The sequence below is a fragment of the Oncorhynchus mykiss genome, chromosome 6, assembly GCF_013265735.2.
Source record: "Oncorhynchus mykiss isolate Arlee chromosome 6, USDA_OmykA_1.1, whole genome shotgun sequence".
NCBI lineage: Eukaryota > Metazoa > Chordata > Actinopteri > Salmoniformes > Salmonidae > Oncorhynchus > Oncorhynchus mykiss.
This window is the reverse complement of record NC_048570.1, coordinates 55,050,938-55,070,474: the sequence shown is the minus strand read 5'-3', so window position 1 is coordinate 55,070,474 and position 19,537 is coordinate 55,050,938. Positions and strand designations below refer to the sequence as shown.

General features: G+C 41.9%; 1 long non-coding RNA gene across 1 annotated transcript; it reads right to left on the bottom strand.

Moving 5' to 3' along the window:
- Positions 1-2,231: 2,231 nt before the first annotated feature.
- On the bottom strand, positions 2,232-4,275 carry LOC118965082. The gene is made up of 3 exons (XR_005052418.1): positions 2,848-4,275; positions 2,713-2,775; positions 2,232-2,623 (listed from the first exon to the last, which is right to left on the bottom strand). It is a non-coding gene; the product is annotated as an uncharacterized LOC118965082 (long non-coding RNA).
- Between the last annotated feature and the right edge of the window lie 15,262 nt (positions 4,276-19,537).

Genomic DNA, 19,537 nt, shown 5'->3' with positions numbered 1-19,537 from the left:
TTTGTTGAAATGTTGCGTGCTGGATGCTAACGCTAATGCTAACGCTAAATGCTAACGCTAAATGCTAACGCTAAATGCTAACGCTAAATGCTAACGCTAGCTAGCTACTTTTACACAAATGATTGTTTTCCTATGGTTGAGAAGCATATTTTGAAAATCTGAGATGACAGTGTTGTTTACAAAAGGCTAAGCTTGAGAGATGGCATATTTATTTCATTTCATTTGCGATTTTCATGAATAGTTAACGTTGTGTTATGCTAATGAGCTTGCTGATAGATTTACACAATCCTGGATACAGGGGTTTTTTCATAGCTAAACGTGACGCAGAAAACGGAGCGATTTGTCCTAAACAAATAATCTTTCAGGAAAAACTGAACATTTGCTATCTGAGAGTCTCCTCATTGAAAACATCTGAAGTTCTTCAAAGGTAAATGATTTTATTTGAATGCTTTTCTGTTTTTTTGTGTAAATGTTGCCAGCTGAATGCTAATGCTAAATGCTACGTTAGCCATCAATACTGTTACACAAATGCTTGTTTTGCAATGGTTGAGAAGCATATTTTGAAAATCTGAGATGACAGTGTTGTTAACAAAAGGCTAAGCTTGAGAGCTAGCATATTTATTTCATTTCATTTGCGATTTTCATGAATAGTTAACGTTGCGTTATGGTAATGAGCTTGAGTCTGTATTCACGATCCCGGATCCAGGATGGGGAGATCAGAAAGGTTAATTATGACTCATGCAGAAAACCACGTATAAGTAGTATTTGAAGACATTGAAAACCGTGCTTTTAGAAGGGAGAGAGTTTTCAAAGACCGGAATTACTTTTTTTGCGAATGATGATCCATGGCTTACAAGTCGCTATTGTCTCCCAAGAAATGTTCTGTTAGATTTGGAGTGGGATTTCGCACCTAATCTGGAAAGGAAGACACGCTGCAATCACGCCATACCCATATCTGTCCAAGTACTGTCCACTCTGGGATTCCTCGCTACTGGGACATTCCAGAGGGAAATGAGTGACAGGTCGGGTATATCACAGCCATCATTCAGCCGTCATCCTGCCACAAGTCACGGAGGCGATTCTACACATATTGTCCACGAGATACATTCGTTTCCCATTTACAGCCGATGAACAGGCGCACGTCAAAGCCGAGTTTGTCCGCTCATTTAATTTTCATAGGTGCAGTTGACTGCACGCATTGAGCCTTACACGTCTCGTCTGTAGATGAACATGTATATGTTAACAGGAAGAATTTCCATTCATTGAATGTTCAGATCATCTGCGATGCCCGCATGCAGCTACTCAATGTATGCTCCAAGTGGCCAGGGTCTACGCACGACTCATTCAGGCCTACAGCAGTGTAGGCCTGCGTCAAGAAGCTGGTGAGAGTGGAGGTGGGTGGCTTCTCTGTGAGTTTTTTTTCAGGGTATAATAGCCTATTAACCATGCAAAAATAATGTAACACAATGGTTTTACCCTATTAGGTGACCGGGGCTATCCACTGAAAACGTGGCTTCTCACTCCCTTTGACGATCCCCGAACAGCAGAGGAAATGTGCTACAATTTGACACACGGCAGAACAAGGTCAGTTGGTGGAGCGCACCATCGGACTGCTGAAGGGCAGGTGGCGTTGCCTTGATGCATCAGGTGGAAAAATCCTCTACAAGCCAGAGAAGATAACTTCATTTAATAAAATAGAAAACTTACATTTAATTTAGTCAACTTAAAGCAACATATACCAAGATTTTATATTTAGCATTTTATTGAAATTACACACCCAAAGGTTCCGGCCAAATAGCTGAAAACAGTTTTTAATTTGGCCCTACGGTTACTGAGATTGCAACAAAATGCAAACAGATTTCAAGGGGATATCTCAGTAACTGTAGTGCCTATTAGTAGTGCAAGTTTGTTTGACAAGAACATCGGGGTGTGCAATTTCATATCGAAAAAAAAAATGTTGACCTGTTTTAAGAATGAATGGTTTCCCTCCCCAATCAAAGCTTACACGCATAATACTGGCATGTGGTGTGCTCTACAACATCACCCTGAAGCATGGTATTGAAATGGATGTGGAGATTAGAATGGAGCCCCAAGAGCCTCCTAACCCACCACCCAATGGGGCACCTGCCCCGACTGATGCAGTGAGGAGGCGGCAGCTCATACAGATTGGTGGTAAGAAAAGGAATGCCAGACAATGTAAAAAGCATAGGCTTTTTATTGATGTTGTGGAAAACGTTCAACAATTGCATTATGTAAATGAATGTAAACCCTGCGTATTCTTCCGAGTTCAGTCACAATCTACCCAACCAATGTGTTCAGCTCATTCTGGGTTTGCAGGACTGCAGCGGTCAACACGCGAACTGTAGACGTGGACACAGACGTCGATGAACCCTCGACACCTGTGGCCAAACATTCCCCCTCACCCCTGGCACCTGCGGGTCTGCGACGCTTGGGAACTGGGGCCTCACGGACTTCATCCTGGCGCACGGACGCAGACATGGACAGCCCTCGACACCTGTGGCCAAACCTTCGCCCTCATTCCTGGCACCTGCTGCTTTGGGAGCCTCACCCACTTTATCCCTGGGTGGAGGGCGCATGGGCTGCAACGCAGTTTCCCCTGTTTCTATGTGAATCAAATAATAAAATAAATCAATGCATGTCTTGTATATTAAGTTACTGACAACCATGTTTCACATTCTCTCAATTACTTACCGTGATCTAGTGATGCAGTGGTTGGGGTTTCGCGCACCGACTTTACCGTTTCCAATGTTACTGCTAAACAATGTAAAAGTTGGATTAAACCACATGAAAAATAAAGCAAAAATAGCTAAATAGAAGAAACCGAACCTTTTTTTAAACATTCACTGTCGCGGTCGGCGCATGTGCCAGTGTATGCGCTTTCCCCAATGATTTCCCCGATGCGCTGGTCCATTTGGGAGAACTCTGGAGTGCCAGGTCTTTCACATCAGCCACAGTTCTGTCTTGCTGCCCCACCTCGTTCACTGCAGCGGCGACACACTCGCAAAGCTACCTGTTTGGTTTTGTTTGTCAACTCACTATTTAGTCAACAGAATATATACGTGTTGCCTGTCTTCAATCTCCTCTACCATTGCCGTGATCTCGTCTTCCAAAAAGTTTACTTTTCTCTTTTGGTCCATGGCTATTCCTGACTAAACCCTCATTTGTGCTAGTATTCTATAAGGGGAATTCTCTGATTGTAAGGCACATTCAGGTGCACTCAATTTTAAGTTATTTGAGATTTATAGATCACAGGTGCGTAAGTTAAAAATGGGCTTATTAGAACCTGCGTAAGCAAGGTTCTTTATGCTCAGTATCTTTTATGAATCGAACATAAGCACACCGTTGGAAATGATTTTTAGGACTAAGTTCAAGTATAAATCTAAGAAATTTTTTAAAAATGAGGCCCCTGCTCTCTTCACTCGTCTTCTGTCTGTCGTCACGGTAACAGAAAAATGCACCCCACATTTACCTTTCATCAGTATTTATGGATCCAAAGCACCCGACAGAGACACAGAGGAGAAACAGACAAGGGAGGGTTTGTGTGTGTGCACTTGCGTGCATGCAAGTGCTTGCGTGTGTGAGTGTGTTACAGTGGCCCATTGTAAGCTTCTAGTTGGTTAGGCCAAAGTCATTGGTGGAGAACAGCCTGCCCTTCAGAACCATTGAAGTGGAAGGTTAGGAGGAGGTGAGTTATTTTACAGATGAAAGGTTTAAGATAATTGTAGCAGAAAGAGGAGGAGAAGAGAGGGAGAGAGAGTGAAAGACAGACAGGATGATGAGGGAGAACATTTCACATTGGGAGAGTTGGAAATAAAGGGTTAGAGCCAGGAAGAGATATCGTGGGAAATAGCATTGTAGCCGATGTGAAATGGCTAGCTAGTTAGCGGCGTGCGCTAGTAGTGTTCAATCGGTGATGTCAACCGCTCTGGTTGTTTCCCTTGTTTTGCAAGGGCCGCAGCTTTTGTGTAATGAAAGGTAATACTTTGTGGATACAACACTGTTATAGTAGGAGATATGAAAACAGATAAACCAACCAAGAACAGAGGTGATGCAAACAAATAGACTTGAGGGTGTGGAGGAGAGATGAAAAGAAAAAAGTGATGATGACAATAGAGGGAAATGTTTTTAAAAAAGGCAGAAGTATTGAGGCAGAATGCAGTAAAATAAAGAGACCATGTTGTTTTGTTTGATCGAACCTGTAATCTTCTGGGGCAAATTCACCTTACTGTATGTAATTCTATCTAAATCAGGAATAGGGAAGTATGTTTTGAAAGTTTTGGAACTCACAGCATAGTGTAATTGGTGACACAGGCATACAAACGCTCGCAAGTCCACAGACACACACGTGCGCGCACACACACACACACAGGAAAAGAGGAGAGGATAGAGGAGAAGAGATTATAGAGGATAAGAGAGAAAAAAGTGGAAGAAAATAGGGGAAAGAAGAGGAGTACACAATAGACAAAAAAAAAGAGGTTGAGGAGAGACTTGACAAGATGGTAGACAAGTCATGGAGGAGAGAGCGGCGACAACAGAGGCCTGTTCGGGACTAAGAGAAGTGAGTACCTGTGAAAAAGAAATGAGAGTAAAGGGACAGAGTGAGGAGACTGTAGATCAGAAATAACTGTGGTGATAATGAATCAGAATGACAAAGTGGCAGAGACGAATTAAAACATGCTCTTGGAGACCACAACTGTCTAATCTCTGGATTCAGACCAACTGTCAGCATTTTTTATAGTGGATTTAACACGTTTATGTGCTACATCTGCCTCCGTGCCTTGAGTCCTCTGTCATGTAATTTGTTTTAATAGTTACACACATATGTTAACTTTCAAAATAATATGTGAATTAGATGGAGGTGGAGCCTTGTTCCCTCTATACACAGAAGTGTGCCAAAGAGAAAGAAAGATGCCACCATCTGTGTTCACTATGCACTGCATGGTAGTGTGGTTGTGCGTCCCATACAGTAATATCTCTCTTCCCATCTCTGTGGGTGAGTGACATTGTTATAGGGGTATTAGAGGGAGTTAGCATATCCAGCATCTGTTGCCAGCCATGAGGGGACTGCACTCTGGTCTCAGATCATTTCCCAGAGGAGAACGCACACACAAACACACCAAACTTTAGGAATGATGAGGGGCCTGTTATAGCCCATCACTTCTTTATTGCTTCGTCTCACATCTGTTCCTGCCAGAAGTGTATTACGGATGTTAGCAAAGGAGAAAGAGAGAGAGAGAGAAATAGAAATATCAGGTATTATGCTTTTCATAGCATCTAAGCATCCTTTTACGCAAACTGGAGAATACTGAAAGGAAGGAGTAGCTTGACTCTTTCTTGTTTGCTTCAGATTACTTCTTTGATTTATTAAGGATTCATTTATTCATATCTTCTTATACAGTGCATTGCAAAAGTATTCATCCCCATTGCCGTTTGTCCTATTTTGTTGCATTACAAGCTGTAATTTAAATGGATTTTTATTTGGATGTCATGTAATGGACATACACAAAATAGCCCAAATTGGTGAAGTAACATTTTTTTTTTAAACTTGTTTCAAAAAATAAAAAACGATGCGTGCATATGTTTTCACCCCCTTTGCTATGAAGCCCCTAAATAAGATCTGGTGCAACCAATTACCTTCAGAATTGGCATTATTAGTTAAATAAAGTCCACCTGTGTGCAATCTAAGTGTCACATGATCTGTCACATGATCTCAGTATATATACACCTGTTCTAAAAGGCCCCAGAGTCTGCAACACCACTAAGCAAGGGGCACCATGAAGACCAAGGAGCTCTCCAAACAGGTCAGGGACAAAATTGTGGAAAAGTACAGATCAGGTTTGGGTTATAAAAAAATATCCAAAACTTTTAAAATCCCACGGAGCACCATTAAATCCATTATTAAAAAATGCAAAGAATATGGCACCACAATAAACCTGCCAAGAGAGGGCCGCCCACCAAAACTCACAGACCAGGCAAGGAGGGCATTAATCAGAGAGGCAAGAAAGAGACCAAAGATAACCCTGAAGGAGCTGCAAAGCTCCACAGTGGAGAAGGGAGTATCTGTTCATTGGACCACTTTAAGCTCTATAGAGCTGGGATTTACGGAAGAGTGGCCAGAAAAAAGCCATTGCTTTAAGAAAAAAAATATGCAAACAGGTTTGGTGTTCGCCAAAAGGCATGTGGGAGACTCCCCAAACATATGAAAGAAGGTACTCTGGTCAGATGAGACAAAAGTTTAGCTTTTTGGCCAAGGAAAACGCAACGTCTGGTGCAAACCCAACACCTCTCATCACCCTGAGAACCCCATCCCCACAGTGAAGAATGGTGGTGACATTATCATGCTGTGGGGATGTGAAACCTGTTTCAGTCTTCCAGAAGTTTGAGACTGGGACAGAGGTTCACCTTCCAGCAGGACAATGACCCTAAGCATACTGCTTAAGCAACACTCGGGTGGTTTAAGGGGAAACATTTAAATGTCTTGGAATGGCCTAGTCAAAGCCCAGACCTCAATCCAATTGAGAATCTGTGGTATGACTTAAAGATTGCTGTACACCAGCAGAACCCATCCAACTTGATGGAGCTGGAGCAGTTTTGCCTTGAGGAATTGGCAAACATCCCAGTGGCTAGATGTGCCAAGCTTATAGAGACATACCCCAAGAGACTTGTAGCTGTAATTGCTGCAAAAGTTGACTCTACAAAGACTTGACTTTGGGGGGGTGAATCATTATGCATGCTCAAGTATTCCGTTTTTTTGTCGTATTTCTTGTCTGTTTCACAATAAGAAATATTTTCCATCGTCAAAGTGGTTTGCATGTTGTGTAAATCAAATGATACAACTCCCCCCCCCCCCCCCCCCCCCCCAAAAAAAAAAAATATATTTTCATTCCAGGTTGTAAGGCAACAAAATAGGAAAAATGCAAAGGGGGTGAATAATTTCGCAAGCAACTGTATTTCTTTATATTGCTTAACAGCTTCATTTCCAATTAATTTCAGTTAGTGTTGAGTTTGTACTGTGTCTCAGTTTCTGAGAGTAGAGAGGAGAATACAGTTGTCAAGTTCAATCGAATTGGGAGTTAATAATCTTCAGCAATGCTCGTCGCCATGCCGCAAGATTCGTTTGCTCTCTGATTGGTAAGAAATGTCTTCCCCTGATGAATTTGTTTTATTATAGTGCTGTTAATCACTGCGATTGATCACATCTGACCCTCAAACACCGACCATACAGACTCATAAACAGACACTGTGACAACTCACATGCTTTGAATAATGAAACTTTCAGAGCTTTCGCATCCAGTGACCCCTGGGTCCTCCCGTATGTTCTAAGCTCATTAACAGTCATGAGTCACCCTGATGATGATCTCCTAGATAACACAGCCCTCTAATTCACGCACCTTTGTTGTTTCATTCTCTTTCCAAACATTTTCTCCTGTTTTGGTGCCTACTGAACATGACCCAACAGAGGTAATCCAGACCTGAGATGAAAATCTAAGAATAGGTCTGAGAAGGACAGACACACACGCGCACACGCACACACACACGCAGAGGTGTCATTTCAGTCACAACACGTTTGCCTGCCAATTTGCGGCTGTCTCCATGGAATGGGAGGATCTAATTGGTTGAGAAAGCCCAGAAGCGGAGGGATGAGTCAAAAAAATGTGGGGGATGGAGGTGATGGAGGAGTGGAAGAGGAGATGGAGGGAATATAGTAGAATTGGGTTGTGCCACGAACGTTGTTATATGAATCGGACCAAAATGCAGCGTGGTATGGTTCCATCATCTTTTATTAGAAGTGAAACACACAGAAAACAATAAAGCGCAAAACGAATTGTGAAGCTAATGTAGTGCTTGCAAGCAACTATACATAGACAAGACAGGTGGGAAAAATCTGCCTAAATATGATGCCCCAATCAGAGACAACGATAGACAGCTGCCTCTGATTGGGAACCATACCAAGCCAACCTAGAAATAAAGAAACTAGAATGCCCACCCTAGTCACACCCCGACCTAACCAAAATAGAGAATAAAGGATCTCTCGTGTGACAGTACAAGGCATTGCCAACAAAGGGTATATAACAAAGTATTGAGATAAACTTTTGTTACTGACCAAATGCTTATTTTCCACCATAATTTGCAAATAAATTCATAAAAAATCCTACAATGTGATTTTCTGGATTTTTTTTCTCGTTTTGTCTGTCATAGTTGAAGTGTACCTATGATGAAAATTACAGGCCTCTCTCATATTTTTAAGTGGGAGAATTTGCACAATTAGTGGCTGACTAAATACTTTTTTGCCCCACTGTATATACAGTACTCAAATATTTTTTTAAATGACCGGGATTGCACAATAAAGTCGGGGACTTATTTTCATTCATTCAAATGGTTTTATAAAGCCCTTTTTACATCAGCAGATGTCACAAAGTGCTACACAGAAACCTAGCCTAACATCCCAAACAGAAAGCAATGCAGATGTGGAAGTACGTGGTTAGGAAAAACTCCCGGCTACTCAACTTATTTCCATTGTTGTCCCTATTTTGTTTACATAAATAGATTTACAATTACATAGATACATTTCAGAGACATAGATTTAAAAAATGCTCAACCTCCAGACGAGAATGAGGGGGAAGTTTAAGTATATTTCTTACAAGATTGTTTGACTAATAGCTTAGATGTTTGGGGCTGCTGGTGAACCATGATGTGCAGGCATAATCAAAGTGACACTGGACTAGCACACTTACCAGAGTCTTTAGGGTGCCTATAGCTAGGTTTCCATCCAGTTGGCGACAGATTTTCATGTGAATATTCCAAGATCGTCATTCAAATAATATGCCATTTCAGAGTTCATTTAGAAAAATTTGGCACAGGACAGACAACATGACAGGGAAGATTTTAATTTACAAAATTACAAAAACACTATTCCTTATGTTTTGAGATGTAGCATAGCCAAAACTTTATAGCCTATTTTTTGGTGATTTCTAAAAAATATATTTTGTCCACCTCAAGGTTCAGCTGTCAGAGATTTGAGCACTAAATGTTTCAGGGCATTGCATGCAAAGGCCTTTAGGCTTATAAATCAGTCTGGCTTTAGACCTAAATATAGCTCTAATACCACCACAATGCTTGTTGTGAATGATATTGCAAACGCCTTGGATAATAGAAGAAGTTGTGCTGCCTTTTGACACTGTTGATCATGGAACTCTGTTAAATCAGCTGTCTTCGATTGGACTAGGCTCTGATGTTTGCTTATGGTTCAATAATTATCTCCATGAAAGAACCCAAGCCACCATGGCAGATGGTATCAAATCTGAGTTTCTAGAGCTTCAAAAAGGTGTTCCACAAGGCTCGGTAATAGCTCCGCTATTGTTTACTATCTATATTAATAACATCAATGATAATATGAGAAATGTTTTTATTAATTTATATGCTGATGATACTGTGTTATACTCCATTGCACCTACTGTTGGCCAAGCATTTTCACATTTGCAATCTCACTTTCTGGTACTGCGGAAGACACTTTCTGATTTTAAGTTGGCACTAACAAAACAAAATGTATACTTTCCTCGAGACTACATGATTTAAATCTCAATGACTATAAAATGACTAGCCTAAATGGTATAAGGGTTGAACTAGTTCCTTATTATCCATATCGTGGCTAGATGACAAGCTGTCTTTCAAAACACATATCTGAGCTGGTAAGAAAGTAAAAGTTAAAGATTGGTTTATTTTACAGAAACAAAGAAAATGTTTCAGACCACCTTTATATGGGTGTATTGGATTATGGGGATATTATTTACATGCATGCTGCATCGTCCAGACTTAAACCCTTGGATGCTGTATGTCATTGTGCCCTGAGGTTCATTACTGGTTTTAAAACTCACCACTGTTCCTTATATCCAGAAGTAGGTTGGGCCTCTTTAACTGCCAGAAGACAGCAGCATTTTATGTTATTTTTCTAAAAAGCGTTATTGTAAAAACTTCCAATGTATCTGACATCTCTAGTCTCTTATAGAATTACAAAATATAAAAACTAGGTCAATGAATTACATTACACATCAGATCCTCCCGCTTTCTACACAGATCGTAGAATGCACCTTCAGTTACGCTGCACAAAATCAAACATTTTACAAAAACGTCTTAGAATGGATGTTCTTGTGCCTCTTGGGCAATTCTAACAATTGACTTTGGATCTTTTAAATGTTAATTGTGATTGTTAATTATGATGTATTTCGTCTGTGTATTCGTGCTTATATGTGTTTTTCTTTATATTGAAAAAAGGTCTCTACTGCAAATGAGACCTTGGTCGCAGTTGATCCCCTGTGGAAATAAAAGCTTTTCTCACACTTAACTACTGGGGCTATTTAAAGACCTCTCACTGCAAGAGGACAGAAGTAGTAGACCACGGAGCCTTTCTTTAATGATCACACATCTGCAGAGAGAGCGAGAGTGAGAGCGAGAGGGGGGAAATGAAAGAGTTTTTTTTCACTCTGACAGGGTGTTTAGCATCCAGATAAAAAAGGGATGACTTGAAAACATATAGTGGCCAGAGGGAAGCAGGGGAAGACAGGTCTGAATAAATGACTAGAGGAGAGAACTGCAATTGGGAATGATAAACCATGGGTGGATGTAGAATTTTTTAAATGTTGTGTGTGTGGGGGGTGTGCAGCATGTTCTACTGTATGTGACAGGCATGTAGTCATAAATCATTGCTTTTTCAAGGTGTGTGTGTGTGTGTGTGTGTGTGTGTGTGTGTGTGTGTGTGTGTGTGTGGTATTTGACAGCCGTGTAGACAAAGAAGCAATTGGTCTTTCTTGATGTGGAAACCACGTGTGAGTATGTCCATTGGTGCACGTGTGTGTGTGTGTCACATTGTTGTCTATGCCTATACTTTTCGTGCATCTGTGAAATGTATGTGAGTGTTCCAATAAAGCTTCTAACTAAGACTATTCAGTCAACATGGTACCACAGTCTCACTTCCGAATCAAACTTTTCAGGTGGGGGATAAACGTCTATGTATGAAGAGAAAGTAATTGTAAATTTTTTACAATTAGGTTTGGGCATTAACTTCCGAGTGGTTAAGGGTTAAGGTTTGGGAAATGCTTAAAACAACAACAACAACAACAAAACAAAAAAACTGAATAGGACAGTATTCCTCCTGAGGTCTATTTAAAATGTTGATCGAAGTGATTAATCAAGATGTTCACAATGGTTCATTTTGGAGAGATGTGAATACAGCACAAATTGAGCTTTTATTAGAAAATGTTAAGGATGCTACCCAGCGTTCTCACTATCGCCGATAAAAAAAAAGGTATATCTTTGATAAACACAGATATTAAACTGTTTTCTACATCTCTCTCTCTCTCTCTCTCTCTCTCTCTCTCTCTCTCTCTCTCTCTCTCTCTCTCTCTCTCTCTCTCTCTCTCTCTCTCTCTCTCTCTCTCTCTCTCTCTCTCTCTCTCTCTCTCTCTCTCTCTCTCTCTCTCTCTCTCTCTCTCTCTCTCTCTCTCTCTCTCTCTCTCTCTCTCTCTCTCTCTCTCTCTCTCTCTCTCTCTCTCTCTCTCTCTCTCTCTCTCTCTCTCTCTCTCTCTCTCTCTCTCTCTCTCTCTCTCTCTCTCTCTCTCTCTCTCTCTCTCTCTCTCTCTCTCTCTCTCTCTCTCTCTCTCTCTCTCTCTCTCTCTCTCTCTCTCTCTCTCTCTCTCTCTCTCTCTCTCTCTCTCTCTCTCTCTCTCTCTCTCTCTCTCTCTCTCTCTCTCAAGACATACCCAAATTGGTTCACAGGTATCAAAGCAGGTTTGTTAAAAAGTGTTTATCCTTAGATGCTTCATCAGAAACAACAGCTCCTTGGGCTGTATTATCTCTCAATGCACAAAAGCTTTTGATAGACTAGAATGGTCATATCGCTGGTGTAAAAGGAACAACTAACTAAAGATCATTAGTAAAATGACAATAGTGAGACTATATACAGGGGTTACCGGTACAGAGTGAATGTGTCAATGCACTGGTTAGTCAAGGTAATTGAGGTAATATGTACATGTAGGTAGAGTTATTAAAGTGATTATGCATAGATAATAACAGAGAGTAGCAGCGGCGTAAAAGAGGGGGGCAATGCAAATAGTCTGGGTAGCCATTTGATTAGAAGTTCAGGAGTCTTATGGCTTGGGGGTAGAAGCTGTTTAGAAGCCTCTTGGACGTAGACTTGGTGCTCCGGGACCGCTTGCCGTGCGGTAGCAGAGAGAACAGTCTATGACTAGGGTGGCTGGAGTCTTTGACAATTTTTAGGGCCTTCCTCTGACACCACCTGGTATAGAGGTCCTGGATGGCAAGAAGCTTGGCCCCGGTGATGTGCTGGGCCGTACGCACTACCCTCTGTAGTGCCTACGTTTACTGACACTAGCCATATTCAATGGGTGTTGAGCGTTTGTGAATGTATCAGTTATTCTGCACTCTGGCACACTTTGACAAGAGTCTTTTGTTAAGACACGTAGGTAAACAATGAACCATAAACCCAGCTTATGACGTTACTACCCTGCCTGAATCTGCAGGTAGCTAACCACCAGGTTCCATGTTAGCTAGCTAACATAAAGCTTTAACTTTAGCTTTGAGATACGAATTATAAGATCATACATGTAACATTAGTCACCGAGCCAGTTAGCTAGCTAGCTAATAGTACACTTTAACTTGAAAAGACTATCTATCTAGCTAGACTATCTTACCCGTGGTCTGAAATCAGATTAGATAGCCAGAGCGAATTTACCAGCTAGTGCATCTATCATCAGTTGTTGCAGTGATATTCTATTGAAATGGATACTTGCATCGTTGAGTTTTTATTAACACATGTAGCTAGCTAGCTATAGGGATAGCTAAACATTACTTGACATTACTACCCTGCATGAATCTGCAGGTAGCTAACCAGCCAGGTTCAATGTTAGTTAGCTAACATTAGCCTGTAACTAGTCAAGCAAATGTGTCTGAGATACAAAGAATAAGATCATTACCTTACGTTACCTAGCTAGCTAACAGTACACTTTAACTTGAAATGAAAACGTTTTCTATCAAAGTTAGAAACATGTAATATCTGAGAATGTAGTTAGCTAGACTATCTTACCCGTATATATCATGGATGGGCGCGTCTCCTGTCGAATGCCATGTTGCCCTTAGTTTAAAGATGTAATCCGGAGACAGGTGTTTTTGCCATCTCCTTAGCTATCATACTCAAATTCCACTGATTTCAAAACTTGGTCCTCCAGAAAGTGGAGAGCATAGACATCACTTTAACTAGCAAGCCAGCCAGTTAACTTTAGATAACTAATAGTACACTTTAGCTTGACATTAGGTTGATGCAGTTTCGCTACGCAATACATTTTTTTAAAGCCACGTTAGACACGATTACCTAGACATACTGACCAGCTCAAATGGACAAAATCGTGGTGGCCCAGTGTGTGTTGTGTTGTGTTGTGTTGCATTGGGGTGTGGTGTGGTGTGTTTGTTGCGGTGTGTGTGTGTGTGTGTGTGTGTGTGTGTGTGTGTGTGTCGGACACAGGCAGTCAGTCAAAGTGGACTCTGTGTGTGCTGCGGTGCATGTGTTTGTGTGTGTTTGTCGGACACAGGCTGTCAGTCAAAGTGGACTATGGAACAGTGAGTGTTAGCCTACCACAGCCTTAGCTAGCTTCTCTCCTCACTGTCTGTCTACCTGCATTAAGACCTCTTTGCTTCTCTACCTCCTTTAAAATCACTCATCCACAGTTTCACTGCTTCCTTGAAGCATTCAGCCGCTACTGTCGGGTCTGAAGAGTCTTTTTATCCCCAGACAGCCGTCTCACCTGCTCTGACCTAAGCCCCCTCACACACCACTGCCCTTATCGTGGTCTTACTCTCCCTCTCTCGCTTTCGCTTTCTGACTCACATACTCTGCCCACTGTTTCCTCTGTCTTTCTTAACTTCCCTTGCCCAATCTCTACCACTCTCTCTGCTTCTCACTTTGTCTGTTTCCTCTTCCTGTCTCCCTCCACTGGCCTCAACTACTCACCTACCACCCTGTCTTTGCATCTGTCTGCCTCCTTACTCCCTCAGACCTTTCTCTCCTCCTTATGCCTGCCTTCTCTCCACTCTCACTCTCTTAGTTTATATTACCTTCGACACTCACAAAGTCTCTCTATTGTTCTCTGAATCTCTGTTAGTGTATTTGTGTGTCCCGTTTGTGTAACCCTCTTTTTCTATCTCCCCCCCACACACACACCCCTCCTCCATTCTTATCTACAGCTGCAGCGTATCGTGATGGAGTGACACATTTGGCTCCAGTGACAAGATGGATTCCCTCATCAGCCATTCACAGCCTCTATAATTCATCGACCAATCAAATATGAATCAGGACACACTCACTTCCCCCGCGACACGACAAACAAGGCCACTGAAATGCACATAGGAATCAGAGAGAGAGAGAGATGAACACAGCCACTGAAACACACAGAGAAATTAGAGAAAGAGAGAGACAGAGAGAGAGAGAGAAAGAAAGAGAGGGAAAGAGAATATTAATGGATGATGTAACATAGAACAAATCTACAGAAACCAAGGCCAAAGAGGTGTTGCCTTTTCTCTCATTCTCTCTCATCATACTCGCTTTTACATGCTGTTCAACACTTGTATCAACATTGCTCAAATCAATTTCTTTCAATGGGAATTTATTTAATTCCATTTTGTAACTTGTTGGATAAAATCATTGGATTAACTTTGCATGATAAAAGAACATCATAATATACCATAAACCAACCAACAGAAGTCTAAGAATAGCTCCTGAAAAGTCTCTCAGCATTTTCACTGGGCTGTTGTGACCATAAACAATATGTCTGCAGTTATTATCTCGTTTCCCGTCATGAAGCTGCCTGTGTTTCTAAACTGAAACCTATTATCATCTATATTTTCTAAAGGATGGTTGTGATCGGGAAGGCTATATAAGGAAAAAATAATGATGTCCTCACTGTACCTTGCTTTTCCAACCAATGTCTGTGATTAAAGGATACAAATTAAAACAATTAAACAACTCAGAGGACAATGGAAGTTTATGAAAATGCATATTTGCTGTACTGTCAAAACTTAAAACCACATCAACCTCCATTATCCTCTACCGGAGTTGCTGAATGTCGTTCACCGATAATTACATAAAATAGGGGCGGCAGGGTAGTGGTTAGAGCGTTGGACTGGTAACAGGAAGGTTGCAAGTTCAAACCCCCGAGCTGACAAGGTACAAAACGGTCGTTCTGCCCCTGAACAGGCAGTTAACCCACTGTTCCTAGGCCGTCATTGAAAATAAGAATTTGTTCTTAACTGACTTGACTTAACTTAACTGACTAGTTAAATAAAGGTAAAATAAAAAAGTACTACTGACCAACACCTTGAATAATCTGACCATTGAATCCATACCAGAATAATGTGTTCTAGTTTCCCATTGTGTTATGCGAGTGTGTATGTGTGTTGAGTCATTATCAATGTGATGTGATGTGGGGATGTCTGTCTTTGTCACTCTCCAAAGCACTGTAAAGCTGGCTTCTATCTCTCTAAGAGGACCCAACATCTGTGAACTTGTACCCAGCATGCTCTCTGCTACAGTCTGCAGTCTTTCCACAAGGAGTGGGGCAAAAGTTACCCACATCCACTGGGCCATAGTTAGCAGAGTTGTACTGGGAGGGACTGAGGAAGGCAATTATCCGTAGAATATTTGTGTTTATAGAAAGAGAGAGAAAAATACTGAGTGTGTGCATGCACGTGTGTGTGTGTGTGTCCATGCCACGTGTGTGTCTGTATGCATGCACGTAAGTAAAATACTTTTCCTACACAGATGGAGGTTAGCAGGGACCTTGGTTCCACACAGCAGTGCAGGCAGAATAGATGAAGATGGATTCGAGGGGCTCTTTTTTACACTCTGTAGGGAAGCAGAACCATGACAGAGGTATAGAAATACACTCACACACTGAGAGTATATTACTCTACCCTGCCGCCAAGGTCCTGAGCAGAAAGGTTCAGTGCTTTCCTTGGCTGGTTATCAAAACCAAGACACAGCAGTTTCCTCTCTTCTCTCTATCTTCCTCTTTTTCTTCACTCTATTTTTTAATGTTTCTTCTGGGGGACTACTGTGCTGAGGCAGCTGATGAGTTGCTTTGCTTTCTGCGTTTGTGAACTCTCCCTCTTGTCTGGGGTGTGTGCGTGTGCGTGCAAGCATGCCTGCCAGCTCTGTATGTCTGTCTCTCCATCCATCCGTGCATCCAGTAGGAGGGATCAATCAATCTGACACAACATTAGCCACACTGACCGAAGGGGCACAGCTTATAGCCCTAAAGGCAGAGGAAAGGTCAAATCCATACACCTTCTAACCTTGACCCCCATCCCCCTATCTCCTCACCCCACTCTCCTCCTTGATCCTACCCCACACCCTCAGGCACTCACCTCCTTCTTTATCCCCCTCCTTCTATCCTGTCCCAGGGTCTATGTAACAGCAAAAACAGTTGGATTTAAGTGTCAGAAATTAAAATTCTTATTCTCATTAATTCATGTTCTCTCTGAATCTCGACAGCAGCCACCCCCCTTTCAACCCTCCCAGATCTGTGATCAGCATTAACAACTCGCACACACATACCCTGAGCTCTAACAATCCAACCCAGCGCCCGCAGCAAATTATCATTTTGTCAGAGCCACAAAACATTGCATGAAAAACACATCCATGCCCAATGTCATGCCTTTCCTCTTATTAAACAAATAGGAAAAGTTGTATTCTTTTGACCACTCACTGGCTTAATCATTTCGCTCCGAGTGCTGTTCGCTACTGTGTACCGTGGCTAAGAGAGGCAATCTGGATTGGTTTGTAGCAGTTGTTGTTCTGGAGTTCCTGTGTCTCATTGTTAATAATGCAACACCTGCAGTTTTGAAGAGTTGTTTCCAGTCAGTGAACTGAAGTAACTCTGCCAAATCTCTCCAAAGTTTGCTTACATTCTTTTTTAACAACCCTCAAAAATAAATTGAATAATTTCTTTAAAATCCTTCCTTCCTTTGTAGAGATACCGCTTTTCAACACAACAAAGAAATAATTTCCCTGAAGTCGAGGAGTGAAGGAGTGAAACAGTATTCCTGAAAAAGTAACGATGCTCGGTCACTTAAAGGCCTGAATTTCTCTCTCTGAGTCCTTAAATGAAGGTTGACAACCCAACCCTCTTTGCATAGAGAAAAGGGCCCTTTTTGTTGCTTGGTTACCAATCTCTTACCGACCTTCCTCCCACACGTCAATTGGATAAGAGCACAGCTAGAGTCACTGAAGTCATCGCTAGCCTGTACAGTTATAATGTTGTTATTAATAAACTTTCCCTACTCTTGCTCTATCTCCTGGCCTTGTATTCAGCCCTAACTGTCTGCTAGAAGGATGTCAGACAGAGGATACTACAGGCTGAAATAAATACTGAACACCTAACTGTATCGTCCCGACTCATCATTTTATCCTGCTGAGGTCCATGGCCTCAATAACATACAGTATGGGTTATTCAATTATTAACTGAATGAAGGGGTAATAGAGGGCCATATTGATCTCACTAGGAGGACTGCAGTATGTTTTCAATGTAGAAGAATGGATTGGCCTATTCCACCTTCATAGTGAGAGAATTGAAAGGGTGTATGTCTTGGTTTTAACGTGAGTATTGCTTTAAAGCTGTCACATATCAATATACAATGTAGTCAAACAGAATATTTGGCACAGAGGTCACCATCACCCAACAATTTAATTCCCTGAAATTGAGCTGAAGTATCAGACATTTCATCTATTCATCTATTAGGCTACATACCTGAGGTCTTCACTCTGTAGCCCCTTTAAAAAACGAACCAAAGACCAACGCCCTAGATCCATATTGGTTAGACAGCCCACTCCACAGATTTACAGCTTTGGACCCAGTGACAGTGAGATTGCAGCCAGAGAGACCAGGGCAGAGGGGAAAGATTGATGTTGTCCATTTTTCCTCCAAACTTCTCTCCACTCCCTCTGTTGCACAATGAAGTGTGACAGAACATTTTACAAGCATCACCAACACCACTGTGGTTATGAAACTGGGCCATTAACGCCGCATGTGGGGAGCATTCTGGCACAAAATGGCTGCCATACATCACCCAAGGCGGTAGGTTGATAGATCGGGGGCGAAGTGGGGTGTGTCTCTACACAAACTGTAAACACATAAGAGCAAACCCATACGCGCACACAATCACAGAACACTCATGGTGCACTAAACACATGCACGCTCGTGCACAAACAGGTACAGGCACACAGGTATTAAAATGGCGATGGAAGAAATGGCAGTAGTTTTACGGGCGACTAACCAATTGTGCTATTATGTGGTTTTTTTGCCTGATTTGTAACGAATTTTGTACATAATGTTTCTGCCACCGTATCTTACGGCAAAAAATAGCTTCTTTATATCAGGACAGCAATCACTCACCTCAGATTAGACAAATATTTTTTCTTCTTCAACAAGCAGGACGCACAGGACGTACTTCAGACACCCGACAAGGCCAACATCTCCGTCATTGGCAAGAGAAAGAGAGGCACGTACAGAGGACACAGAGCGGGGTGGCTCGTAAGGATCCGCAGACGGCGAGTGGGAAAGCTGCCATTACCGTCAATATTACTTGCCAATGTACAATCACTGAACAATAAATTAGATTAGGTACGATCACGCATATCCTACCAACGGGATATCAAAAACTGTCACATCTTATGTTTCACAGAATCGTGGCTGAATGATTACATGGATAGTCAGTGGGATATACGCTGCACATGCAAGATAGAACAGCACATTCTGGTAAGATGGGGACGGGGACGGGGGTCTGTGCATTTTAGTAAACAACAGCTGGTACACAAAATCTAAGGAAGTCTCTAGATTTTGCTCGCCTGAAGTATAGTATCTTATGATAAACTGTAGACCACACTATTTGCCAAGAGAGTTTTCATCCAGACTCTTTGTAGCTGTTTATTTACCACCACAGACAGATGCTGGCACTAAGACCGCACTCAGTCTGTATAAGGAAATAAGCAAACAGGAAACCGCTCATCCAGAGGCGGTGCTCCTAGTGGCCAGGGATTTTAATGCAAGGAAACTTAAATCAGTTTTATCTCATTTTTATCAACATGTTAAATGTGCAACCAGAGGGATAAGAATTCTAGATCACCTGTACTCCACACATAGAGACACATACAAAGCTCTCCCTCGCCCTCGATTTGGTAAATCTGACCACAGTTCTACCCCCCTGATCCCTGATTACAAGCTAAAATTAAAGCAGGATTATAAAAAAGTGGTCAGATGAAGCAGAAGCTAAACTACAGGACTGTTTTGCTAGCACAGACCGGAACCTATTCCGGGATTCTTACGATGGCATTGAGGAGTATACCACATCAGTCACTGGCTTCGTCAATAAGTGCATTGAGGGCGTCGTCCCCACAGTGACTGCACGTACATACCCCAACTTGAAGCCATGGATTACAGGCAACATTCACACA